The sequence below is a fragment of the Furipterus horrens genome, unplaced genomic scaffold, assembly GCF_987537825.1.
Source record: "Furipterus horrens unplaced genomic scaffold, mFurHor1.1.pri manual_scaffold_9, whole genome shotgun sequence".
Classification (NCBI taxonomy): Eukaryota; Metazoa; Chordata; class Mammalia; order Chiroptera; family Furipteridae; genus Furipterus; species Furipterus horrens.
The window spans coordinates 58,451,840-58,479,666 of record NW_028327179.1 but is presented as its reverse complement, the minus strand read 5'-3'; the positions used below and the strand labels follow the sequence as shown (position 1 = coordinate 58,479,666).

The 27,827-nt window shown below is 37.3% G+C and overlaps 1 protein-coding gene and 1 non-coding gene across 3 annotated transcripts in view; both read right to left on the bottom strand.

Annotated features, from left to right (window-relative positions):
- The window catches only part of RALA (RAS like proto-oncogene A), a 107,554-nt gene that overhangs the window by 40,046 nt on the left and 39,681 nt on the right, over positions 1-27,827 (bottom strand). Inside the window, exon 2 of one of the 2 annotated variants that reach the window (XM_090286754.1) lies at positions 24,030-24,207. The exons of the other annotated variant lie outside the window; for it this stretch is intronic. The gene's annotated coding sequence lies outside the window, so the exon portion shown is untranslated. The remainder of the gene's footprint in view (positions 1-24,029; positions 24,208-27,827) is intronic. 2 annotated transcript variants of the gene reach the window in all.
- Positions 8,051-8,181, bottom strand: LOC150001819 (small nucleolar RNA SNORA38). The gene has a single exon (XR_016513224.1). It is a non-coding gene; the product is annotated as a small nucleolar RNA SNORA38 (small nucleolar RNA).

The following is a 27,827-nucleotide window of genomic DNA, read 5'->3' as shown; positions in this document are numbered from 1 at the left end:
GCCTAGCCCTAGGGCTGCCTCATTAGTGTGCTGTGTATCACTGCTGAGCTGTCCACAGCCTGTTTGTTTGCAAGGCCATGCTGTATCACAACTGAGCCAATTTGCACTGAAAAAGTTTCCGTCTTCATTGCACCCCAAATCGGGGATTCCTGTTAGCACTGAATTGGCACCAATGACTATCAGTTGACAGATAAAATTCAGTATTCTTTCCTGATAAAATATTTTCCTGAGTTAAAACACCAAGGCTGCTTATTGTTTTTTTAAAATAATTTTTGTTTATTTTTAGAGAGAGGGGAAAGGAGAAAGAGAGGGAGAGAAACATCATTGTGTGCTTGCCTCTCACTCGCACCCCTAACTGGGGACCTGACGTGCAACCTAGTCATGTGCCCTGACTGGGAATCGAACCAGCGACACTTGGCTCGCAGGCCGATGCTCAATCCACTGAGCCACACCAGCCAGGAAGGCTGCCTATTGTTAGTGTATCCATGTATTGCTAATGAAATGCTTCACAAATTTGAGTCATTTTTGTACACTAAAGTTCTCTATTTTAAAGAAGTATGTATACCTTCGTTTTTTAATACAAATTAGATTTAAAAGCTAAAAAAAGAGGAAATGCAAATTAGAGTGAACATAAAAGTGGAAGATAAGGAAAAAACAACAACAACTCAGAATTCTCTTTTCTGGGCTTTAACACATTGTATGCGGGCGTTTAGTGCCGACGCAATATGGTGGGAGCGGGTGGTTTTTTGAAAACTGCGCGTGAATTTTGTCATTACATAAGATCACTATAAATTGAAAACTACTTTGAATTTTTTAATGAAACTTTGATTTTTCTTACCTTGGAATGTATACTTCATCATTATTATGAAAGATAAAGGCACTCTATGCACAGTTTGCTAAAGATGTTATTTTACGTGTCCCAACAACATTAATATTCTTGTCTACAGTTGCCATGGAACTAAGAGAAAAATTTTGCCCATAATTATGGGTTTATCTAGAGCCCACTTACCCAGATTTCAAAACTAGTTAATAATAAGAATGCAACACACAAAATACCATCAGTGAGGGGAGACAGCTACTGTTAAAAGAAATTCCCTTCATTTTTTCTTGGCTACATTAAAATGACAAACCATGTAGATAAGCTGCATTGTAAATTTATGTCAAGTTAATACTGAACTGTGGTCTGCTTACTACTATTAATTCTCTTTTTCATGAAATGGCAAAAGTGTATTTAAAAAGTACAAAATCCTAAGTTTTAGTTATACGAGAGAGAATGTTACATTACAGGCTAGGAGAAAAATGACTTGAAAATTCTCTTGAAAATCATGAAAATATCTTGCAGTACTCTAGATTTTCCTGCTCAAAATCAAGTACTGATAAATCTTAATTTGAGACTTCAGCATAAAGTTAAAAATGATAGTAATGTGAGGAGTCATAAAACTGAAGTTTCAGTTCATGACCTATCTACTGACTATGACAAGAACATACTTATTTATAGGAAAAAACTTTTACTTTAAAGGAAACTGAAGGGACACTTCCATTATAGGTGTTTCTAAGCAGGAGTGTGAATTAGAATCATCTGGGGAGCTTTTATAAAATATATTTACCCAGGACCCATTCATGAAGATCCTGATTCACCGGGCTAGGATGGGGAGTACATATATATTTTATAAAAAGGTGCCTACATAATTTTAATTTGCATCCTTGTTAAGAACTATCATTCTATATCCATAAAGTTTAATCATATGAAGCTGACAACATGATATATTTATATATGAAAACAGCAATTTCGTATGACTCATCTAATAGAAAGTGGCCAAGGATTAAAAACTAACATTTCCTCAATGTACTACTTTGTACCAGGGACTAAATTCTTTATATCTGCTGATGAAAGTTTGATAACACTAGGCAAAAATATCCTGGACTTTGTATAGGGAGGTGAGGGGGACAGACAGGAAGTTGAAAAAGGGGAGGAGCTGAATCATGGGTGATGCCACAAAACAAAATATTGTTATGTTTGGGATAAAGACCACTGGGGTTACCGATGGACTGACTGAGGCAGGAGAAGAGACTGGAGAACTTTAATTTAAAACAAGTCTCACATTCAGCAAGTTTCTATGGTGTCAAGAAAGGGACAACCCTCCTCAATTATTTCCAACATAGCTCACAGCAAGAATATGGACTAGAGGGAGAAAAAACAAGGACAATTGTAATAGCATTAAAAAAATACAATTTTTAAACAAGAAAAAAAAAAAAAAAGAGTATGGACTAGAATGTATGCCCTATCTATAACCCTAAATCAGAGAGAGGGAGGAGGAGGTAGGGGAGAGGGGGAGTGGGAGAGAGTGAACAAGAAGGTGCCCTGTCTTCCAGGGGCTTGCTTGTTGGGTACAGTCATGGCTCATCAGGAATGGTTGAGAATCAGAGGCTGGGCAGCAGGCCAATGCACAAGTAAACCTTCAACCTTTCCAACATTTAAAATTAAAACATTAAACATGTGCACCTAAATTCAACTAGTGGTCCGAAGCAAAGTTATAGCATCTCATATCATTTTAGGCTTATAGGCTTCAACTAATAGAGAGGACAATTTCATGATCAAAGAGATAATACTAGTATTTGTAAGGTCCAGGCCCTATGGAGAGATTTTTCCAGGGGACCTCATTCAATACAATAGCCTTAAGTATATTAGTCTCTTTCTTCCAATTTCACAAGTAATATGATTTTAATAAGCTACTTTCATTTTTACCTAGAAGTTTCACAGCAAGATATTTTTTAAGTAAATATGATGCAACTAAAGAACCACAGAAGGTAGTCTTAAAACAATCTAATTCTCTCATGTTTCATATGAGTAAATAAGGAGGGGTTGAGAAGAGTTAAGTCACGTGCAAAAATGTTCTGGTAGAATTAAAATTGGAACTGACCTAAGATGGTATGATCCAGCAGATTCTGGGTACCTGTGCCAGTGTAGTTGGATCAGATGTGAAACCACTGCGTACTTGCAAATAACTTTTGAAGCAAATATCCCTTACACTCATTCTTTTACTCTATCCCTAAATCCGGGGTTAAGTTCAAGGGACGGGCTAAACATGTTTTACTTAGTAATTGGTACCCACTTACAGGATACCACATTCACCAATCCATCATACTGGAGGACTGAATTTAACTCATTGAGTCTGAGTTTAACTAACCTTCTGAGGGACTGGCCTCAATGAGATCTAGTAGTGCCATGTTATGCCAGGTATTCAAAAACATGGTCTGGGTTACACAGTGACTGGCGCTATATGAGGACAAAGACTTGTTACAATAGACTGTCTTCAACAACAAAGCACAGATGCCTTCGGACAACTAGTTGGCCTTCTTGTAAGTCACCTTTCTTCCTTTCTGGGTTCTTGCTGTCCTCAAGGATCAATAGTTGGACTTACAGAGAATCATCTTATCCCAAATTAGTAAACCCTGACTCTAAAGGATTGAAGGGAAGAAAAAGAAAATATTAATGCTCTTACATGCTAGTTTATAAAATTCATATTAAGAAACAGCAAGCATGAATAGGTGAGGCCTGTATTTAATTCTAGAAAACTAAATTCTTAGGCTTACAGAGCTATCATTCTCATAAACCCAATAAATAAAAGCAAGAAAATTCAGGTAGTTCTGAACTTTGAATTGCTAGTTATATTTCAGTTGACAGGATGCAAATATAAAGTACAAAGTATAGGATCAACTTTAAGATATCAGAATAGGAGTTTTGACCCTGATACTCCCCAAAACTATATACTAACTAAAATACCAAAGGAACTTAAACAAAACCCATTATTAATATTGCCTGTCATATATGTGAGTTCAACCTATGACAAAAAGAAGTAAAATTACTTTGACATGGCTTACTTAAAATTCTTCCAAGACCCTGTATTGAGCTTAGGTTAAAATCTAAATTCCTTAATACTGTTTCCCTGTTCATTTCCTCTTTCATTCTTCTCCCTGGAAACTTATATACCTTGATCCTGATGCATTTTTCAAGTTCTAACAGATGAAATATCTGTGGACAATTTAAGGAAGTTTGGCTTAAATGATAACAAGCAAAGTGCATTTGTAGGTAGTTGAGCAATGGTACCGAGAAAGATTAACAGTCCATGTAGGGACTGGCATGCCACAGACTGGGATAAAATCTTTATAATTTAAAACTAAAATAACTGAAGTAAAGAGAGAGACAGATTTTGGCTCACTGGCAGAAACTTTCTGATTACTTATTATGGTAAAAAATGGGATGACCTGTCTGTAAGCTCCCATCAAAGAACTAAAACAGACTGAGCTGATTAAATTTAAATTTATTCTTACTGTATAAATATACATTATAGCTATTTCTAAGATGACAAATGTAATGCATACTAAATATCGTTTTAAATCCATGGTGCAAGAAGATCTTGATCCACACAATTTGATCAAAACATTTTCAATTAAAAGATTTTTGGTGATGTGAATGTATGTGTACCTAAAGATAAAGAAAGCTACTCAAACAGAACCTCTTCTCTGTATCATTTCCAGCCTTCTAACTGCTTTCCAGGTCTGAGTGACCAGCTCATTGGTGGTTCCATAGCATTCTGGTAAAACGTCTATCATGCCTATTAGGAGCTTTTCAATAGCAAAGAACTTTTCTCAGTTCTGTAATCCCAGCACATAGCATAGTATATAGCAAATAACTAGCATAGACATACACCTGGAAAAAAAGAATACAACTCTAGAAAAAAATTTTGTAAACAGGTAATCATTCAGGGTAGATTTCTAAAATATTCCCCCAGGAAGAACAAGAATCCCAGTTAAGAACTGCTGATTGAGGAGATGGATGAGGAAAGTAAAGTCAGCAAAGAAAACAGACTGCTCTCGAATGTTGTTATTACCTGGAATTACAATGTATTATGCATTATGGACAAATTGAGCACTGGTGTAACTAAGAAAGCTAAGTTTGTTTTTATGAGACTCATGCTAAAAAAAAAAAAAAGAAAAAGAAATAGCCCCTAAAAAAATAAAATAGAATTGTCAGAGAATTCTGCTAAGTTAAGCTAATATTTAATACTTCACCCAATTTTCTTAATACGTTAATACAACCATGTCAATGTTATAAAACATTTGACTAGAAATTTGATCTTCTGATAACAAGGTCACTTACAAAAATCACTATAGCAAGTGGCAAATCTCTGCAAAACTTTTTTTTGGTGGGGGGGGCTTCTTATATATGTATTTTGAGGCTTAGGAGTTTCAGGAACATTAGCTGTGCTATGTTCTTATATCCAACCCAATATTTATGTAAGATATGTTTATAGTGGCTGAATTATATTTGCAAATTAACTGAGGACATGAATATCCCAGCCCCCTTTGAAAACCCAATAGTCTATAGACCCTCAACACAAAAGCACCCCCACCAGAATCTTAGTTGAAAACAAATATGTTACAAAGCTTATACTTAATTGTTACTGCTTTTGCTGAATCCATATGTGAATTATTAGTAAGAAAAAATTTTTTTTAAGGCTAACATAATCATGAATATTTCTGGTAACATTATTGATAATAAAAAGATTAAATAATGGATAGCCATACAACAGAATTATAAAATAATTATTTAAAAATACACCAAGTACTGAATGACATTGAAAAATGTTCACAAAATATGTGAAAGCAGCTTACAAACAGTATTTATGTATGAACTTCTCAAACAGATATGCATTAAAAGGGAAAAAAATCAGATGGCAAAATAAAATTTCACTAAAGAGTGCGTAATCTAAAAATGAACATAAAAATGTTCAATTTCTAGGGCTTTTTGCTAAGATATTCCAGTTTTCTACCATGAATATTCATTGTGTAACCAGGAAAAAAATATTTAAAACAGTGGCTGTGGTTGAGCCTTAATAAAATCAAACTGTCACAAATGGCCACTGTTAGCTAATTATGAAAATACTGGTCACATGGCAAAGCTGAAAGTACACAAGGTAATGCACAGAATGAATTTTGTAGCAGGTTGGTGGTAGCCAGCCTTCAAGATGGTTCCCAACAATCTCCACCTTCCTGGTATCCACACCCTTATTTAGTCTCTTCCTGTACTATACAAGCTTTGATCTGTGTGACCAATGTATTAATTAATACAGCAGAAGTCAAGGCATGTCACTTCCAGGACTACGTTATAAGAGATTGAGGCTTCAGTACCGGGCACTCTCTCTCTCATTAGCCTCTACAGGGGAAACAATGTTGTAAGTCAGTCCTATGAGAGAAGCCCATGTGTCAAGAAATTGAGGGCTCCTGCCAACAAACATGTAAGATAGGAAGCCGATTCTATACACCTAGCCAAGTCTCAGATGATGGCAGTCAGGTGCAATCAGATGATTGCAGCCTCATGAGAGACTGAGTTGAAAACACAGTTAACTTGCTTCCAATTCTTGATCCATAGAAACTGTAACAATAAATGTTGTTTTAACCTGCTAAAATGGGGTAATATGTGTAATATGGTTAGCTTACAGCTTTGGAGATTAGGATCCTTTCAAGAATCTAACTTTGGAAAAAGCACCTAGGCTGTAACTCATTTTGCTCTAAACTTGAGGTTCAGGGTTCATCATCTGACCCAAACCAGAGTTCCCTAGATTTGCCTTCTATTTCTTCCCCCATCTCCTACTTATATGTCATCCCATTTTCTCTTTTAGTTACTCTAAGGAGTTGGCTAATTCCTTCTGTAAAGAGCTAGATAGTAAATATTTTAGGCTTTCTCTCAACTACTCAACTTTGTCGCCATAGTCTGAAACAGCCATAAACAATAATATCTAAATAAGTATGTGTGACAGCGTTCCAAAAACACACGATAGGCTGAATTTATATATAGAACTGTGGTTTGCCAAGCACTGCTATCAGTGAAACTAATCAAGATTCAGTAAGATCAACGCTTCTACTCATGTAGTAGATCCCACTCCCTTTAGTCAACTCAACAGATAAGGCTCTGGAAATCCCCCACACGCCATCATGCATCTCTACTAGATACAAACTTGTTATTTCTTCTATCTTAAGAAAAAAACCAAAACACCCAAAACCTTTGAACTGTGCTTCCATTTGTGGAACTTACAGCGTCCAATTTTCCTCCTCTTCTCTTCTAAGTGTACTCTTACCAGGTTTTTGTTAAGGTCTTCCATGATCCCATGTTGCTAAATTCAATAATGAATTCTCAACCTTCATTTTACTTCAATTAGCAGCAGCTGACCAAGATGACCCCCTCCTTCTTTCTTAAAATACTTTTTTTTTATTTCCAGGATACCACAATAACTTGGGTTTCCTCAAATCTCTATGGATGCTCCTTTTCCATCTTTTTCTCATTCTAAATGTTGGTGTCCTTCAGGATTTTGCTTGGACCTCTTTCCTATCTACATTCATTCCCTTCATATCTCTTAGTACACTTCTATATGGAATGACACCAAAATTCCATCTTTCCCTTGAACACCAGCCTCATATTCAACTGCTTACTCAACTTCAATTGGTTGCTTAACAAGTACTCCGAACTTAGCTGTCTAAAATCTAAATAGTCCAAAACTCAACTCCTAATTTCACCTACCTCAAAAGCCTCTCAGCTTTCCCTTTATCAGTAAATGGCAAATCTATTCTTCAAGTTGCTTAGGCCAAAACCTTGGAGTCATTCTTGACTACTCTCACAGACAACATCTGATCTGCTGGCAAATTTGTAAGCTCTACCCTCAAAATATATCAGCTCTTGAGGAAACTTCCCATATTACTGGGAATAAAACCCTTACAATGGTCTATAAGGTCCTAAATTATTTCTCATTCCTTCTACCAGAAGACTAACACAAGGCTCACTCCCTCTCCTTGAGTACCCCTCTGTAGAATTTAAGATTCACGAGGCAGAAATTTTTCTTTCTTTTTACACTATATTAAAACTTATACTGAGTAAAAAAGCTCTAGAGAACACATCTGATGGACTAGGTTTATGTTACATGCAATGAAGCTGAACATGACAGTAGATTAACACGGAATATTAAACAAATTAGTTTTGATTTTTTTTTTTCTCCTATGTGGGATGGTTGATCTTGAGCCTTCAGGGAGCAAGCTGGCCCCAGGTTTCTCCACATCCACATTTCTTTGCCTCAAATTCTTACATGTCCAAAGACAGGCAACCACAGACACGCCTTTGTAGGAGGGTACAAATTAGTATTTCTCACTGTACAAAACTGTTTATGTAGATTTATAAATAATTACCTAAGTTTTACCTAAAATACCTTTACAAAATAGATAATTTAAGAAAACACAGATTGAACAGATTCAATCAACGGCAGGTAAGCAACAAGACAATGGCAGAGCTTTAACTTATTTCACTCCTAGTATAAGCTCTTCATTAGTCTCATGGAAGAAAACAATTACAAAGTAATCAGATCTGAGAAGAAGTAGGTCAAACTGAAATGGAAGACTACTTGTAATATGGATTTACAGATCTACAAGTAACTGTATTAGTTAGGTTTAGGTCTGGCTGCTAATGACAGAAAACCCAAAATAACAGTTAAAACATAGAAATTATTTCTGTGATGATATACGTATATGAAAATAGGCAACCTAGAGCTAAAACTGTGGCTTGAAAATTACCTAGCAACCAGCATCCTTCCAGTTTTTTAGGGGGTATCTGTCCTCATGGTACAACATGAATTGCCAGTCATTACAAAGTAAGTATAAGGTATGCAACCCTACTCTACTTTAAAAGCCCTTCCTTGGAAGTTTCAGACATCATTTCTACTTGATTTCACTGGCCAGAAATTAGTCACCTAGCCACAGCTAACTGCAAGAAAAATTGGGATATGTAGTCTTTATTCTGGGCAGCAGTTGCATACCCTGCCAAATTTGAGAACTTCTTTCACAAAAGAAGAGGAACACTGAGACCAGCCATTTCTAACATATATTGTAAATGATAAACCTCACTGTTGTTCTTTAGTGCATTACCAAATAGTTAACCACAATATCAAAATACAGATAGGTCTGAAAATTGAAGCTTTTTCCAAGTAAGTCTGGAGCAAACTGATTTGAGGCAAACCTGACCTGAATATATAAAAAGACTATGAGGTCTGTCTCGTTAACATAACGAGAATGGTTTGCATGACATCAATATAACTTGGCAGCCAAGAAGAGTGGACTGGAATGTTCATGCATGAACAACGATGACTTCACTGTGCTAGTCAGTGGGGGCGGTATACGCTATTAAGCGAGGATGTGTAGCAACAAATCTGCATCAAATTTTGCCTTAAGCTTGAACATTCCTCTGAATCAGATGATTCAGAAGGCTTTCAGGGACAATGCAATGAGTGTAGCACAAATAAAATTGTGACAAAAACACTTCAAAGATGGTTGAGAATTGTTGGAAGTGATCCATGTTCTGGAAGGTCAGCGACAAGAACACCTGAGAATGCCGAATGTCAACAAAGATCAGCGACGGACAGTGTGAGAACTAGAAGCTGATCTGGGAATTCCAAAAACTACTGTGTCCAAGATTTTGATGCAGGATCTTAGCATGAAACATCTTGTGGAAAATTTTGTTCCATGGCTTCTAATACCAGAGCAGAAGGAACATTGTGCTGCAGTTGCTAATGACGCTGGGAGAATTGTGTGATATGCCAAGGTGCCTACTTTGAAGGGTATTGAGGCGTCACTGTCCTATATACAATGTTTCTTCTATCTTCTTCAATAAATACCTCCATTTTTCATACTACATGGCTGGATACTTTCTGGACGGACTTCTTATTTATGTTATGTATTTACCTCATGTAGTCAAGTAGTATACTCATACACTTTACTGCAGAAATGGCATCTCACTAAAGAGTATTGTACCTTTATGTAGTTATGTAATATTTAGTGTATGCATGAAATTATCTTTCTTCAATTCTAAGACTCTGAATCCTAAGACACATCAAGCCTGGAAGGTTTTACATAAAGGACTATGGAACTGTAGTATGAAATAATCAGCATTATTATGGTATTTAAAACTAAGTATCCAGAACCAGAAACCCTCTGGGTATTTTAGTCATCTTTAAATTTTTTCATTTATTGATTTTAGAGAGAATAAAGGAGAGTGGTGTTTGGGAGAGAGAGAAACATCGATTTGTTCTTCCACTTATTTATGCATTCATTGGTTGCTTCTTGTGTGTGCCCTGACTGGAGAGCAAGCCCACAACATTGGCAAATTGGATGATGCTCTAACCAACTAAGCTATTTGGCCAGGGCTTAGTCATTTTAAAATGCAATATTGAATCAAAACTTCATATAATTTCTCTGAACTTAGTAAGTGCTCTCAAGGATCCATTAACGCTTCTTAATAATGAGATTCACATTACCCTCCGTTAATACTTGTTCTTCCTGCTGTGGTAAAAATGGCTAAAATAACATGCATTCCACTATCATCAAATACTGCTGAAAACCACATAGGTTTCAGGTAACAAGAATAACATTCTTATATATGCAAATGAAAGTACAAGTGTTTCTAACATGTCACCTAAAATATTTTCTGGATTCTACAATAACATTACACACAAACACTGCTTTTTATTTGTGAAAAAGAGGCACCAGAGAAGATATTTTTCAAAAGTATATTATTTCCTTTATAAAAACAATGCACTACATGGAAAAACTATGTAAATATATCATTTATGGAAATATTTGAATGAAGAAAAGAAAGATTTTAGGTTAAGCACACAGAGGCAGTGCCACATATGAAATTTATTCTCTGCAAAATTCACAGCAATCAGCAATCACAACAAAATGAAATTGGAAATACACAAAATGTTGTAATGTCATTAATATACTTGAATTTATAAAACTAAGACATTTAAAATACAGAAAAGAAGAAGAGGAATCATAACCCCACTCATTTTGTAGCACCAATATCATCTTGACATGAAAACCTGAAAAGGACAAGAAAGAAAAGTATAGGTAGGCCAATCTCTCATGAACACAGATGTAAAAACATTAAAATATAGCCAGACCAACCCTAAATGACATAAAAAGTTAGTACACTATGAACAAACTGGATTTATTCAAGGATACAAGGTTGGTTTATACATTCACAAATAGGTAGAAGTGATCTCAACTGATGCAAAAAAAAAAATTGCATCTGATAAAATTCAATATTCACTCACTGAAAATCCTTAGCAAAGTAGAAATGGAAGAAACCTTTTTAAACTGATAAATAATATTCACGATTTTTTTCAGGTAAAATAGCAAATGTTTTTCCCTATGAAGTAAGGGATAAGACAAGATTGTTCACTATCATCACTTCCAGTCCATAATGCCATGGAAATTCTAGTTAGTGCACAGGCAAGAGTGAGAAATAAAAGGACAGGAAAAAGTAAAACTGAGATTATTCATAGGCAACATTCCAAAAGAATCAAATTATCAATAGTAACAAGTAAACTTGGCAAAATTGCTGGAAATAAGATCCTAACTTATATTTTTATATATAAAAAGTAATTACTGGATCAAGGACCTAAATGTGAGACCTAGAAGAATATAACTCTTAGAAGAAAACATAGGACAAAAGTTTCATGACATTGAATTTGTCAATGATTTCTTGGATGACACCAAAGGCACAGGTAACAACAACAAAAAAAAAGTGGAGAAACTGAACTCAATGAAAATTAGAAAACGTTGTGCATCAAGAGAGGCCATCAAAAGAGTAAGAATGAAACACACAGAATGGGAAAAAATATTTACAAATAACATATAAGGTATTGATATCCAGAATATAGAGAGGACTCCCAACAAATATAGAAACAACATGGTCTAAAAATTAGCAAAGGACTTTAATAGACATTTCTCCAAAAATGAGAAACGAATGGACAATGAGCACATGAAAAAGATATTTAATGTTACTAATTAGGGAAATGCAAATCAAAACTACGAGATACAACCTGACATCTGTTTTGATGGCCACCATCAAAAATCAAAAACAAGACTTTGCTTGAGCCCTGCCCAGGACCAGTGGTTCTCTATGCACCAGGCTATCAGTGAGACTTGTAGCGCACCAACAGAGCGAACATGGGCAAAGCCATGGTAGCTGGGCTTGGACTGGGGTTGCTGCTCCTACCCACACAGATTTATTCAAATCAAACAATTACTGTAATGCCTGCAAGTAACCCCTCCTGCAATATCAAGACTAACCCAAATCCAGCCAATGTCACCACCAAGGCAAGTGATGGTGCTCTACAGTCAATAGCCAGTCTCTCTGTGATCTTGTTCTCTCTTCTACATCTCTACTGTTAAAAAGACTCAGGCCAAAAAATGTCTATACTTGTCTATCCCAACCCAAATGGTGTCTAATGTGACAAGGAAAAAACAGGTCTTCAATGAATCTAAATCCACACCTAATTTTATTGACACAGAAAATGTTGAGGATCTCAAATTTGATTGGTATGAAGAGAAGGTTCAAGGTTTGACTAGATGATGAATGCCAATATTAAATCTGCTGGACTTTCATGTACAAGATGAATAAAAACACATCCAAAATTAGTTCAGAGATGATTTCCTTAAATATGACTCAAGAAATGTGGACACATAAAATTCTACCTTGAATTTTATCTTATCTAAAGGATGGAATTTGAAACAGTTTTCCTTTGGTTCATTACTGTTAGAAGGCCTTAAAATAGTTCGGTAATGCAAAAAGCTATGGTACATACGTACATCAGAAGGACTTTCGGGTGTTCCTGTAAATCCTCAATGTATTATTGTTTCACAGTACTCATTTAATGTGGATGTTAACTCTAAATAAAGTTTTACGTTGTTAAGCTATCACTGGTCTCTTGGGAACTGACCTCTTTCTCTTGAGGCATTGGATTTGACACAGTATTTGACTTTTTGTGTAGTAATTGATATGTGCTAGGGCAATGATGGATTGGAATCTGCCCCGAATCCAAGCATAATGAATAAATTTTGCTTATATTCAACATGAACGCCAGATTCATTTAGCTAAACTAATTTTCCAAAGAGTAGAAGTAACACCGACCTCAACTAATTTCAAAATGCTTTTTATTTATGCATATGTTGAATACTTTTTACAATTTAAAAAATCATCAGTTTTGACAAGTCTTAAAATTGAAAGGCAAATAATATGAAGAAGCCAAAACTATAAATTAGATATTTGGGAAGTGAAGACTGGAAGCTTACATTAAATTCAGAAAAATTTTTATATTTGTTCTTTACATACATTTTTTTAAAACTTCTTTTCAAAGTAGCCACATTTGGAACACTTTCCATTATTGGTCAATATTTTTAGATAGTTAGAACCTGATCCAAAGCCTAATGTGGGCTTGATTCTGGAAAGCAAATCTTCTCACATTTGTCTTGATGCACAGAACCTTTTTAAAAACAGACATTCCCTAAAGTCTTTTGTTTACACGGAGACATAATGATGCTTAGATGTTCCAGTATCTAATATGGCTACAGTCATCTTGATAACCAAAGTCAGTTTTTCCACCTTTAGAAACCTACCCAGCAATACCACACCCAGCATGCTACATTCAAGCTAGTTCATTCAAGCTACTGTGCCTGAATGAACTTCCCCTTTTGTTTCAAACCCCAATGCTGTAGATCTATTCTGGATTGTATATTGTATTTGTGTATTTATGTTTTGATTCACAGTAATTTCTCATGTTATGGAATTGATTTGCAGTGAACACAAACCGTAAATAAAAAGAAATGGCTGAAAAAGCAAAAAATAAAAACAAAAACAAAAACAAAAAAAAGAAAACAAGTGTGGGTAAGGACGTACACTTGTGCACTATTGGTGGAAATGTAAAATGGTACAGCCACTGTGGGAGACAGTATGGTGGTTCTTCAAAAAATTAAAAATAGAATTACATATGATCCAGCAATTCTATTTCTAGACATATATCTAAACGAATTAAAAGCAAGGTCTTGAAGAGATACTTGTACATCCATGTTCCTAGCAGTATTATTCAAAATATTAGAGCACAGAAGCAATCAAAATGTCTGTAGACAGATGAATGGATAAGCAAAATTGGTATACACATACAATGGAATACTATTCAGCCTTAAAAAGCAAGGAACTTATGCAATGTGCTACAACATGGATGACTCTGGAGGCCATTCGTATCGTATCGGCAGCCGTCCGTCTCGAGAGACGATGGTGTAGCTTCTTAAGAGTCTATCTGCACCGCCGAGAATGGCTGTGCAGTCCGACTCGGGAGTGACACGGTATCTGTCTCCTCCCGTGTTGAATCGACATCTTGCGATGACGCTGGAGTGTCCTCTCCAGTGAAGCTGAAGCTACAGAGCCTGGGCAGGGTGATATGGAGGGTTTGCTGTTGCCCATGCAGCAGACCCCCCCTCTCTTCGCAGCTGAAGGGTCCAAGGGAAAGACTGAGTCAATACAGCTTGGCTTCAGGTGCGCCGCAGGAGTTGCCGGTGTTGACTACAACGTCAAACCGCCTTAGGGACTCCGGCTCCGGATTTTCTGTCGGGGTTTACTCCCTTAGCCTTTCCCCTGAAGAGGTATGCCGCAAGGCAGCGGAGGTTTTTTGGAGTCAGAGTTTTCCTTCTCTGTTTGAAAGACTACCAGTCAATTATTTAGTAGAATGTCTCCTCAAAGGATTTTGTCTGATGATTATATTCAGATTATGCAAATTCGGCAGGAACAATACAAAGTTATGCTGTTTCTTCTGTCTGCATTTCTTTAATAGACTTTATATTTTTAGAACAGTTTTATGTTCATAGCAAAAATGTCTCTTTTTGTAAATAAAGTTTTATTGGGACATACCCACTCCCATTTGCTCATGTATTGTCTATGGCTGCCTTCTATTTACAACAGGTGAGGTGAGTACTTGCTTATAACAGAGACCATCTGATTTGTAATGCCTACAACATTTAATATCCAATATTTGGCCCTTAAAAAAAATGTTTGCTGCCCTGGCTAGTGTGGCTCAGTGGATTGAGCACTGGCCTGTGCCAGTTCCATTCCTGGTCGGGGCACATGCCTGGGTTGCAGGCCAGGTCCCTGGTTGGGGGCGTCTGAGAGGTAACCAATCCATACATCTCTTGTACATCACTGTTTTTCTCCCTCTCTTTCTCCCGCCCTTCCCCTCTCTCTAAAAATAAATAAAATCTCTAAAAAAGAAAAAGTTTGCTGACCTCTACTCTATTGACTATCAAGACATTACAAAACCTTATAAAGCTAAAGTTGTTCTGGAGAATGTAGCCCAGTTGCTTGCAGCGTTATCCCATAAACCAAACTGTTGCGAGTTTGATTCATGGTCAGGGCATGTACCAGAGGCAAACCAATAGATATTTTTCTCTCTCCCTTTCTCTCTCTCTCTCTAGCAAGGAAAGAAAAGTCCTTAGGTGAGGATAACAGAAGAAAAAAAAGACATTATAAAGCTAGAGTAATTCAGACAGTGTGGTATTAGTGAATGGATAAGACCAGGAGTTGACAAACTTTTACTGTTACAAATGTAAATATGTAAAATGTGCCCACTTTAAAAGATAATCTTGCCTAAATACCAACTTGAAAATTAATTTCTAACCTGTTTAAATCTACAGTGTCATTGGATTTTGAAAACATTTATTAAAAGCACACTCATAAAAAAGGAACACTTTCTGATGAGTCTGAAAGAGCGACATCAGAGAAAATGGAAATAAGCAAGATAAATTTCATTTAAAAATCTGTCCTTAACTGTTAGATAAAATTGAAACTGAGCATTATCATTAAAGAAATACAACCAACCACTAACTGTCCCATTTTGATCTATGTACCTTTATGAAACATCTATTTCAACTATGACAGCCATTAAAACAGATATAAAAGACTGAACCTAAAACCAAGGTCCCTGAATCACCATATCACAAGGTATTAACCTCTACTAAAATGAACATTCCATATAAGCAGAATTTTTTTGTATTTTACAGTCTACTACATCCCTAGCTCCTGAAAGAGGGCCTAGGAAATTGTTACTTTTATTTTTGATTTTTCCAGCCTTACTGAGATATAATTGACAAAGAGAAATTGTATATATTTGATGTGCACAATTTAATGATTTAACATACTAATTATTTGTGTATGAATGAGCCATGATTTTCAAGTTATAATGAAGCACACTCGACTACACTGTTCATTAAAGTAATTTAGTGCAAACAAAATATTTTTATACCATTAAAAATAAAATTTTATAATTATATATTTTTATTTTTTTAATCCTCACTCAAGGATACAGTTATTGATTTTAGAGAGAGGACAGGGGGAGAAAGGGGGGAGAGAGAGAAAGAGAAGTATTGATGTGAGAGAGAAACATCAATCGGTTGCCTCCCACATGCACTCCAACTGGGGGTCAAACCTGCAACCTAGCTATGTGTCTTGACTGGGAATCAAACCCACGACCTTTTGGTGTATGGGACAATGCTCCAACCAACTGAGCCACCTGGCCAGAGCAAATGTTAAAATTTTAAATAGCTTATACAACCTCTCATTATTTCCTAATTTATATTTTATGGTTTATAATATACACTGTATAATTGCACATTGCTATATGTGCATCATTTAAAATTCAATACACACATGGCAGTTTCTAGAATTCTGAACTGATGGGCACATGATCAAAAGGAGATTTACTCCCCTGCAGCAAAGGTACCCAAAGCATAACTAGTTTGTGAAAAAGAAACAACTTTGATAGTATGCATTTAGAAACATAGAGAAACATGACAGAGTAATTTTATGACTTCAACTTAAAATTTTTATACTCTATATTCATTGCATAAGTTTTAATCCCTGGTCCTGAATATTCAACATCCAACTTAACTGTATCCATCTCCTTAACCAAAATCCTGTTAATCTTCCTTGTGGTCACTTCCTAGAAGGCTTTTCCTGTTTGTTAAGCCTAAATTAGGTCCTGTTGCTTGTATGTATCTACTACAGTGAGTTCCTGGCACACAGTAGGTGCTTATTCATTCAACAAACAATATATTAAGCAATACCTATGCTGATTTCACCACATCATACTATTTCCTCCAAAATGTTCAACACTTTATACTGTGCTAACAATAAATGGATGCCTATCAGTTTCAAATGTTAAAGAGCAAAACAAACTATAATTTCTAAAGTTAAAAAAAGCTTCAATTATCATTATCCTTTCTCATTTCACTTATAATACCACTACTGCCAACATGTTCCAGTTTGGGATGAAGAAAATACATATTAGTAAAAACTCTGATCTCAAAATTACTTTCATTCTGCTGCTTTAAAAGGAAATGTTTTTTTTCTGAACGCATCTACTGCACCACCACACTGTGACACAGACTTATAACATATATTTATTGACTAATATTATAAAACTAAACTACAAAAAGAAAATGAGTCTAAGTTCTTAAATATATTTGATATTTTATACTGACATTAAGTTGAAAAAATGTGTCCTGAGTTCTGAACTCAAATGAGGTTAAACCAAAGAGAACTTCAATTTTTAAGGTTTGGGAAAGTCATCAAAAAGTCTAGCTGTATCATATTTCTTAATCTATCAATGTAAGGAAACAGCACAAAGTAACTTATAAGCAGAACCTGGGTTTTCAACATTTTGCACAAATCTGTCAGGTCAGGTGACGTACATTGTACACTGCACAACGGTAAGGGATAAAGAAGCCAGTGACTCTCAAACCAGTAGGAGATAATTAACAGATGAATCATGGAAAATGGACAAGGAAATGACATTCCGCAGCTCCTCACACATACCTCTGAGATCAAAATAAGATTGTCATCACCAAAAACAGAGAAATGGGAAGATGTAGCCAGGTAACTTTGCAAATTAAGTTAGAGATAGACCTACAACTAGATTACCCTTAGTTAATCACACCCTTAGTTAAGTAGTTAATCGTGTTAGATTGTGAACCCAGATTAACCAGTAATGGAGAAATGGGGGAGAAGGAGAAGAGAGGGGGAGCTACTCGCTTTAGTATAAAACCAGTCTGTCTACTTCTGTGCACCTGTCCCTGTCTGGCTGTGCACCTGACTCTGCAGACTTGTGAATAAACGCCTCACTTTGCTGCTGAAGTCCTGTGTCCCGGTGTTTTATTGTGAGCGTTTCTCACACAATGAAATCGTTTTTCATATGAAGCTATCAGAATTTCACTAAAAACACAGATAAGCTTACTATTCTACAGTCTTCAATGGTGGTAATGCTCTGACAAGGATTACTGCTAGGTTTCAAACAATCAAAAAAAGACATCATAAGTATTCTGGCATTGTACATTTTGATATTTTTTGACTGAAGAACTGTAAATATTTGTATCAAAGATTTAAACATGCCTTAAAATTACATACAGTTTAAACCCATAAGAATAAAGGACATATCTATTTGACTACTTATACCAAAAGAGCTACCAAATGTACAGCAGTGATTTGGAAGAAAGATGAAACAAATTATTTCTGGATAATATAATCTTCTTCTACTTCCCAATCTAAAAAAAAGCAACTGTAGTTAGCTAGATAATTTAAAAAATACTCACACACATTTTTATAGGAAAATTTAAACTATGTTTCACTTAGCCTAATATCATTCCCTTAAATACTTAACAACTAACAGCAGGGAAAGTGGACCAGAATGTGCTGAGACATAAAGGGAAGCCAAGTTGTGATAAACCTTCACAGACCCAACATGGAAAAACCTTGATAATTTAGCAACTTACAAGAAATGATAAATAATAAATTCATTAATTACCTTCCCAAATCAATAATCAGTGAGTGAATACCTACTACTTACCAGGCATCTTATTATACTTAACATATACCCATTAAAAAATAATCTTAAGAATATCCCAGAGAGAGGACTTCTGGCCAAGATGGAGGCCTAGAAAGACACGCTGCATCTCCTTCCTCAACTAAGAAGGAATACAACTACCTTAAAACTACAGACAAGAGAAGTTCCAGAAAATGAAGCTGCATCGAAGTCCAACAAACAAACAATAAATACTTATCCAGACAGGAGCAGGGGCAGAGAGGATGTGGGGCCAGCGGTGGTGGTGGCAGACTGGCTGAAAGCTCAGTTACATATTTTAAAAAGTAGGGAGGAACACCTGGGAGAGCTCCAAGCACCAGACCAGATCTCACGGCTCACGGTTCCAGCCCGGGGAAGATAAAGCCTCATTGTTTCTGACTGTGCAAACCAGTAGGGGTTGGGGTAGAGGAAGAAACTGCTGGTCTCTCAGCAGAGTCCGCTTGTTTAAAGGGCCCCCATGGTCCTAGAACATCCACAGACCCACCCACTCTGGGAATGATGGCCAGGGCAACAGCTAGAGAGGCGCTAATCCCATACAGGAAGTGCCTGGAAAACCGACAAGTGCTGAGCAAGTAGCATTGTTCCCTCTAAGACCCCTCCCCCTGATTCTCGGCTTTATACACTCTACTGTTGTTTCTCTGCAAATTGTTCTTTATTTAAATTAGTGTATCCTTCATTTCTGACTAAATCCTTTTTATGCTGTTGAGGTCCTCACTAAGTTCCTTGAGCATCCTCTTAGCCAGTGTTTTGAACTCAGCATCTGATAGATTGCTTATCTCCATTCTGTTTAGCTCTTTTCCTGGAGTTTTGATCTGTACTTTCATTCGGGACATGTTTCTTTGCCTCTTTGTTTTAGCAGCCTCCCTGTGTGTTTTTATGTATGAAGTAGAGCTGCTTTGACTCCACGTCTTAGTAGTGTGGCCTAATGTGGTAGATGTCTTGTAGGGTCCAGTGGCACAGCCTCCCCTATCACCTGAGCTGAATACTCGAGGTGCCCCCTTTGTGTGGGCTGAGCACACCCTCCTCTTGTAGTTGAGCCGTGGTTGCTGCTGGCATATTAATGGGAAGAATTTACCTCGGCCAGTCAGCTGCCACAGCTGTGTTCACTTAACATCAACCTCTGTCTTCTGTGGAGGATCACCTTTGCAAGGGCAGGGCATTGGTGCTCTGACATGGTCTGTAGCTGTCCACTGGGTGTGCTGACCCTGCGGTTTCCTGGGTCCTGCAGGCCAAGGTCAGCCCCCACCTATGTTTTGCCTGGAGCACCCTGCCTAAGCTATAAAAGGATCTGAGATGGCTGCTGCTAGCGCAGGGCCTGGGGCTCAATGAGGCCTGCTGTTACTTGTTAGAGAGGATTTAGGAAGTTGTGCAGCATGAGCCAAGACCAACCATTCATATGCAAAAGCCACTTGGTTGCGACTGTAAGTTGGGTGGGACAGTCTCTGGGGATCTCCAAGGTGGGTCAAAGGGTATTTTCCAGGTTGATGGAGTCTGAGATATGGCATCAACTTGCCACTTCTGTGGCCCTTTGGGTGTAGGGTTTAGAAAAAAGACAATGGCACTACTTGCCTTCATGCCAGGTATTTCAGTTCCTCCCAGTATCCCACTGGTGCCTTTTAAGCTACTACCCTGGTGCTGGAGCTCAGAGGGTGTGAGTCTGAGTAGGGGTGTCCATGTGTGGGTTCTTTAAGAGAAACTGCTTTGGGCTCTAGCAGTTTCTTCTATCGATTCAATTCCCGCTGGTTTTTACAGCAAAAGTTGTGGGGACTTATCTTCCTGGCACTGGAACCTTGGGTTGTGGGCCCTGGTGGGGGTCTGGGACTCCTCATTCCTGAAATACTCCTCCTGAATATTTTTTTAAATATGCTTTATTGATTATGCTGTTACAGTTGTCCCAATTTCTTTTCCCTCTGCTCCCCTCCACCGTAACCCTCCTCCAGTTGTCCCCCACTTTTAGTCCATGTCCATTGGTTGTGCATATAGTTCTTCTTAACCTCTTCCTGTCTACTCCATTCCCTCCTACTACGCTTAATTCCTGCATCACCTCCCTCCCTTTTCCCACTTCCCTCTCTCCGCTGATCTCCCCCCAATATGTTCCCCATACCTATAATTCTTTTTCCACTCTCGTTGCATACTTAGTTTGCCTTTGTTTCGATTCTCTAGCTTCTATTGTTGGTTGTTGTGATACAGTTTTCATTTTAATGTTCATAGTTCTGATCCTTCTTCTTCTAAACAAGTCCCTTTAACACCTCATATAACAGTGGTTTGGATCTGATGAACTCCAGTTTTACTTTGTCCTGGAAGCACTTTCTCTGCCCTTCTATTCTGAATGACAGCTTTGCTGGATAGAGTAATCGTGGTTGTAGGTTTTTGCTTTTCATTATTTTGAATATTTCTTGCCAGTCCCTTCTTGCTTGCAGAGTCTCCTTTGAAAAATCAGCTGATAGTCTAATTTGGACCCCTTTGTACATGATTCTCTTCTTCTCTCTTGCTGCTTTTCAGACTCTCTCTTTAATTTTTGACATTTTGATTATAATGTGTCTTGGTGTGGTTCTCCCTGGGTCCAGTTGTTTTGGAACTCTGTGCTTCCTGGGCCTGTAAGTCTATTTCCTTCCCCAAATTAGGGATAGTTCTGCTTCATTACTTTTTCACATAATTTTTCAATTTCTAGTTCTTCATCTTCACCTTCTGGCAACCCTATAATTTGAATGTTCGTTCGCTTACAGCTGTCTCAGAGGTTTCTGAGCCTCTCCTCATATCCCTCACTTGTTGTTTCCTCTTTCCACACCGGTTGACTGTTTGTTCCTTCCCTATGTTTCAATTTGTTGATTTGATCTCTGGTTTTCCTTTCCTCACGACTTGTCTCGTATGTGTTTTTGTTCATTTCAGTATGACTAGCCTTCATTCCTTCCGTGTCTTGTTCAAAATATTTTGTTAATTCTGTAAGCTGCCTTATGACTATAGGTCTAAACTGAGCCTCAGAAAGATTTCCTATTTGTTCATCAGTTAGGTCCTGTATTTGCTGTCTGGTGAGCTGCGTCACCCGGATCTCAATCATGATCTATCATTCTGACAGTTTTGTGTTTACCTTTGCTTCCTGAGTGGGACTGTCACACCTCCTACGCTACAGGGGATGGAGCCCCGTGCACTCATCACTACCAGGCGACCCTTCTCACCACACTGTGGCGCTTTGTGTGGCGGCGGGTGTCCTAGATGGATTCCTGCTGTTATTCTCCACTGAGAGATCGTGAGCCTCTTCCTCTGTCACCACGCCCTCTGGGCCTCACAGTCCGAGGCAATGGGGGTCTGCCTTCCCAGGCATTGGAATCACGAGCTGACAGGTCTCGACTGCCACCAGAAGTCCTCCCCTGGCAGTTTCGCTGCCTGACGCTGCAGCTACTGCTGGCAGCACAGCTTGATCTCTCCGCCTCTGTTTTGCCCCTCCTACCTATCCAAATGAGCATCACTGAATTATAACTTCATACGCTGGACTTCCCTGTAGTTTTATTTTCTGGAACCTCTGGTTATTTCTGGTTTTGCAGTAGTTGTAGTCCTTCTTAGTTGTGGAGGAAGACAGAGCATATCAGTGTAAGCCTCCATCTTGGCCAGAAGTCCCCTCACCTGAATTTTTATACACCACATGTGGGTGAGAGACCAGCCCGTTCCACGTCTGCACCCCTCCTACCAGTCTGGATGGATGTGGTTTCTTTAATTTAATAATAGACTGCCATTCAACTCGATTTCTGACGGTTCTGGCTGATAGTTATTCGATATTTTAGTTGTAATTTTGATGTGGTTGTGTGAAGAGGTGAGCCTTGTCTGCCTCTGCTGCATCTTGACTGGAAGTCTCATTACAAGTGTTTAAACCATGGCTAGTGGTTGGGTAGTTTTGAGGAGATTTTTGAAAAGCGTGGAAGAATATACAAGACAAACTTTTATAAGGACCATTCTAACTATATGAGAAATGATACATTTTATACAGACAATCCAAAACCATTTTTGTAATTTTCACACTAAAAAATAAATCCTTAAGAGTACTGAAAGAGTATGGAAGGAACTCAAGAGCCACATGGCATCCAAAATTACCTGTTCAACTTCATAACAGTATTTACTTATCAGTTTTATCTGTTTAATAACATTTTAGATAAGAAACACTTCAGATGATAAAAATTATTTTTTTGAGCAAGAAAATCAGAATTACATCAGCTGTACCGTTACCATCAGTATACACATCATATACCCAATGTTGTGTAAAGGAATTTGGAACTATTTTTACTTAAAAAAAAAAATCATTTCAAAGATGAATCATATAAAATATGGATACCAACAGGGTTTAAAAGTCCTAGCAACTGAAAGAGGAGAGGAAGGAAACTAATTATTTAAAAAATTGATTAAACAATCTGTAGGAATGTAGGAACCCTAAGACAGCTGGTATAACCCCCATTCAGAGAAATAAAGAAAACTACACTAAGGAATGGTCAAAAGAAATTAGTCTTTACCAGTAGCATTTTTTTCCTTATTAAGCAAGCTCTTGTGATCTTTGGTTTAAGCAAAAATATTCCACATACCTCTTTCCACCTCCCATATAAGTGAGGGGCTGACAATTTACATTAATAACGACAATTTGATAATTGTGTAACGAACTATCAGGTAATAAAACATGATTTTTTCCAAATATTCCATATTCAAGATGGGGCAAAAGTAGGTTTATAGTTGTAGGCGAAAGACAGTTTATTCTTCTATTAGTTTTATTAATTGTATTATTTTCCATGCAAACAACTATAAATCTACTTTTGCCCCACCCTGTATTTAACCTTCTATTCACTACTTTTGGTTCAATCTCATAAAAGTGGGCAAAAAATGACATGACGCCCCTAGCACAATTCCCCTAAAGAAGCAGATATATTATCTGCCTAGACAGTACCTCTCCCTCTAGAGGGAACTCCTACCTTCTTACTGCATTATTATTTTAAAATTGTTATTATTATTATTTTAGAGAGAAGGGAAGGGAGGGAGAAAGAAAGGGAGAGAACCATAGACGTAAGAGAGAACCATCAATCGCTGCCTTCGGTACATTCCCCATCTGGGGACTGAACCTGACCTGCAACCCAGGCATATGCCCTGACCAGGAATCAAACCGGTGATCTTTCTGCTTGCAGGACAATGCCCAACCAACTGAGCCACGTTGGCTGGGCCCCTTACTGCATTATAACAGGACTATAAATCAGAATGTTTCACCTTCCTCAAATGTAGGGCAAGAAACCCAGGCCAGCCAGAGTACTCCATTCCTTGGGCTCTTCTGGTAGAGCTAGTGAAGAAGATTGGCTCTTTCTGCTGTTTTGAGAAGAACTGAAATCTGGAGATGAAGGTGGCCACCACATGAAGGTTCTCCCGTAGGATGAAGAAAGAAGCAGAGCTGAGGAAGGGAGAGAAAAACAGCAAAATTTTGTTTTGCTTAAGGTAGCCTAAATTGGATTTCTGTTTCTTGCAACTGTTAAAGAGCCCTAATATCTACATTATATCTTTATTTGCTTCTCATGGTTGAGAAGGGAAGAGTTTCTAACTGCTTAATTATAGCACAAAGAGGAAGGTGACTATCACTGTCATTGACTCTGCTTCAGTGCTAGACATATGGAAGAATTAAGGACAGAAATTTAGCTGTTATTCCAACCCCCCAGAGCCCCATGGCAAATCAGTAATATTAATAATGGTTCATGGTTAACATCATCACAATCAAACACAAAAAACTCTGGGAAAAAATCTTTGCAAGTCACATATGTAATAAAGAACTTGTCTCCAGAAAACACAAAGAACTCTTTTGACTCAGCACACTGGGGAACACAATTTTCATTGATCTAACACTTGTTTTTGACTAACTTTTGGCATCTGAAACCAAAAATGACCCCAGTTTTTCTCTATTACATCAACTTTTTAAGGTACAGGATACCCTCCCTTTGCCCCCAAAATCATAAAAAATGTACAAAGAAAAATAAAGAAAAAATTACCTGAATATACTGTTTATTTAGTTGTTTTATTCATGTAAAAGCTATATACTATTACTGGAAGTCAAATTGTGTACAAGTAGTAAAGTTCTGCTACCAAACATACATATTAAGGTATTTTATCTTTTCAAACGGCAGGCTAGGAAATGCCAAAATGAGATACTTGAAATAGTCTTCATCAGTTGGCAAAGCTTTAACAAATTGCTTCATGAGACCCAGTTTTATGTGCAGAGATGGGAATATAATGTTCTTTCTGTCAACAAGTAGCTCGTGTAGAATGTTTGGATCACCAGGTTTGAAGTCAGATCTTGGAGGCCAATTTGACTCCACTCATGAGCTCTGCTGTCCCACATACACAGAAAACAGGGATACTTGGTATATCCGTGTTGCTGACCAAGAAGGAAGCGGACCATTTTAAGGTCAACACAGATGATCCAATTGTGCTTGTGATATTGCAACAGATCAATGACTCTCTTTATGTTTTCATATTCTCCATGAAAACAAACTGAATGGTCAATTGTGACTGCACCCAAGAAATTGCTATTGTGGAGAAGGACATTCTTCAAGCTCCGCTTTGAGCTATTGATGAACAGTCACCATTCAGTTGCATTATAGACTGGAAATCCAAATTCCTCCATTAAACCATGTATGTTATGGCAATACACAAAGCCACCATCACTTTGAAAGTACTGCAGAAATGCACTTTCTCTTGATCGAAAGTAGGATACCTTCGCTGCTTTTTCAAGCAAGCTTTTCTCATGCAATCTTGATGCTAGGAGTTCTGAAGTCTTTTGGGATAGTCCCAAATCTTGTGCCAAATCCTTCAACTCATGCTGATCAAATCCCTTACAAACTGAGTCATTTTCAATTTCAAAATCTTCATCGTTGCTGTCACTTAGTTCTTCACCATACTCCTGTTTTTCGAAACAGGGTAGTTCAATGAAAATTGGCACTGGGATTTCAGATGAATGAGGCACTGGGCGTATAGCTGATGGTAGACTAGGATACTCTATTTTACATTTATTTTTCTTGTTATATCCTGATGTTTTCACTATACAAAAGTAACAGTCACTTGAATGATCTCTCTGGGCTCTCACCAAACCATAGGAATACCAAATGGCAATTTATCATGTGTTCCCTTCGTCCACATCTGTAAACTCTCGACATACTGCTTGCACACCCAAGACTTATCTTGATCACCAAGTTTTTACTTTAAAATATGCAAAATAGGCTTGCCTGACAAATGTGCTCATGTTTGTCCTTTGACTGGGAATGGTGAAACTGCTACAGATATAACAATACAAATCAGGGTTGTTTAGGCACTTACAACGAGAAATAGCAGAGGCAGCCATGATCTGAAGGAAAGGAAGTAAGTACGTATGTAAATTAAAAAATAAATTCTGCTAACTCCTTTTATACAGACAAGAACTCGGACTACACTTTGGAATATGATTCACTATATAGAGCGGCACACAACCTCTCACCACACTGTCTCATGTATAACTGAATAGCCTAGACAAGTATAATCCTGTCGCTGGTCTCCAAGGTTGTCCCCCACCCCTCCCCACTCAAGGGAGGTTTGCTCTCAGCCAATAGGAGAGCACTAGTGCTTCCCTCGATCCAGGCTCGATCAAGCCTAGAATGGTCACATTAAGATAACCTGTACAGGAAGAAAACATGATAGAAGAAAACTAACTACAGTTTTGAAATCAACATGCCTATTTAAGTCAAACGGCTGAAAAATCGAACTCAACAGGAATAATGTTAAAAATTGTTCCCGTGTGTAATAAGATAACCCAATTTTTTAAAAATTGGCAAAAGATTTAAGTTGATATTTTCCTAAAGTAAATATGTGAATGGCTAATAAGCATATGAAAAGGTGCTCAATACCATTAGTCATTAAGGAAATGAAAACTAAAACCACGAGATACCATTTTATACCCATCAGAATTATAAGAATGATGATGATGATATTAATAATACAACTGTTGTAGAGAAGCAGAGAGACAGGAACCCTCAAACACTGCTGCTGTGAATCCAAAAGGAGCAGCCACTTTGGAAAGCAGTTCAGCAGTTTCTCAAAAGGTTCAACATAAATAATACTGTCCAAAAAAAAGTAAACAAATGATAATTTAAAAATAAGTAGACAAAAAAGATAAAAAACACAAATAAAAAATCTTTAAGTGAAAACGTTTAAACAAACAAACAAACAAACAAACCATCAAACCTAGCAATCCACTCCTAGGTATATATATGCACGAGAAATGAAAACCTATGTTCACACAAAGATCTGTATGTGAATATTCACATATTATTCATAATAACCAAAATAGGGGAAAAAATCTAAATGCCCATCAATTGGTAAATGGATAAGCAAAATGTGGTATATACCCATCTAACGGAATAAAAAGGAAAGAACTATTGACACATGCCATAACACACGAACCAAAAAAATATTGTGCTAAGTAAAAGGAAAACCAGAGACCATATAGTGAATAATTCCATTTATATGTAATATCTAGAAAAGAGAAATCTATGCAGACAGAATGTAAGCTAATGTTTGCCAGGGATGAGGATTAACTACAAATGGGCATAAGGGATTTGTTTTAGGCACTGTCCCTCCCTCTCAGGAGCAAGCCTGTGCCTTTCTCTTCCCCTTCTTCCCCCGTGCCCCAGACATGTTACCTTTGCCTTTCCCTTTACTGAACACCAAGGGCCCTTCTTTTGCTTCTGTTTTACTACCTCTGTAACTTTCTAAATAAACTTCCTCTTATAACTTGAAAAAAATAAAAAGTAAAATGCTTTAGAAGTATAGATTATGGTGATGATTATTATACAACTCAAAGTTACTAAAAATCACTATAAACCTAAAATTGGTATATTTTTTGATATGTAAAAATTTTAAAAATAAAAATAAAAAAGGCTAAAGAAAAAATAATAAGCAAACAAAAATCATGAATCTTGATTGGATCCTAGACTGGGGAAGAGACAGCTATGTTACAGTGAGAAAACAAAGGGGTCCCAAAAATTCCCC